Raw genomic sequence first — 1,723 nt, 5'->3', positions numbered from 1 at the left:
TGGCTTGCAGTGATCCAGTTGTTGGGACTTTTCCAGTCCTGCGACTCATAAGCCTGTCTATCATGATGGCCATGCTCCCACTCCACCTCTCCCAGTCAAGCTGGGGGAATGGAGGTGACCAGTGGTGAGAGATGAGGAGGGGTTGGGTTGTGGTGCTTTCTTTAGGTACACTTACCTTTTATATAAAACTCTCTCTTGTATACATATGAGATTCTGTGGATTTGTTTCTCTAGTCTATCTAAATAGCACACCAAGTTTCCCAATCACTCACCCTCTCCCAAACTCCTTTTTTGCCCATAAGACTCTTGTACACTATTATCTTCAACTTCACCCAATTTCACACCTATATGCCCTAGCCCATTACTTTATATCACTGACCACTTGGTAACCTCCAATTTCTAGTCCCTTCGCTATGAGGAAGTTAAGTGGATGTTTCACATCACGTTCGAGTCTCTCCTTTTATTTTTCCCTTTTAATAGTAAATTGTGGTCAGGAGAAGCTGCCTCCAAATTTCACACCATTTCCGTTATCTGGGTTCTCCCTCCTAACATAGGTTGTCACAGTATTGTGTCTTGACTATGAACCTCTTAGCACATTTCAATCTAGTATTTTCCCCATGCATAGCGCTAGTTACTCAATAGCATTCCTTAAAAAACTTGAAATTAACAGACATAAAATAAAATGAGAATCTAGCAATCTAGCATGTGATATCAAAAAGCAGCATTATTTGATATTTACCAAGAATTTGGTGGCTCTTTTGGATATGTTGACATAAATGTACACAAAAATTTAGTGATTTAATCATTTAGCAATTTAATGGTTTATTGCTACTCTATATCATGAGTTCACTATGACAGAAGATGTTAGAATGAATGGTTACATAATGAGTTATCAAGCAGTTTATGAGTGAGGAATAGAATAACATTATCCTCTACACTCAACATATATCACAGTTTGGGTAGAAATTTGGTACTTATCCACTCAGTATCTTAGACCTGAAAGTGACAACATTTTTCATACACACATCTAATAATTCCTTCTTCACTGAACCACTAGACACTGTATAAAGATTTTTGTTAATTTCTGACAGATGAAAGACTTCACTTGTTTTTGTTATTATGAGCATTCATTTATTTTCCCCATGTAATAATATGTACAAGATAAAAATCTTAGAATAAATCTTTAGCTTAATAAGATGGAGTATTTTAGTGTATACTAAGCATTACTGACCACGGCTGATGTAGTGATTACATACTGGGCTGCTAACCACAAGATCAGCAGTTTAAAACCCAATAGCTCCACGGGAGAAAGATGAGGCTTTCTAACCCCATCAAGAGTTACAGACTTGGAAATTCACAGAGGCAGTTCTACCCTGCCCTATACCGTTGCTATGAGTCATAACAAACTCTGTGACAGTATGTTTGGTTTCGTGCGGTTTCTTGAAAGAAAGTCAGATAAATCAGTGATTATAAGAGCGCTACTTTTAATATATCAGTGTTGGAACATATCTGTTTTGGAAGAAGTATAACCAGGCTTCTCATTAGAAATGAGGGTGATAAGAATTGGTCATGTACTTAGGACATGTTATCAGAAAACACCGGTCCCTGGAGAAAGACAAAATGCTCAATGAAGGAGAGAGTCAGCAAAACAAATCCTCAATGAGATGGTTGGAAACAGTGACTGCAACAATGAGCTCAAATATCACAATTGTGAGGGCAGCACA

This window comes from Echinops telfairi, unplaced genomic scaffold, assembly GCF_000313985.2.
Source record: "Echinops telfairi isolate 266 unplaced genomic scaffold, ASM31398v2 ScPeMD7_36;HRSCAF=134, whole genome shotgun sequence".
NCBI classification, from domain to species: Eukaryota; Metazoa; Chordata; class Mammalia; order Afrosoricida; family Tenrecidae; genus Echinops; species Echinops telfairi.
Note: the sequence above shows the minus strand (reverse complement) of the source record.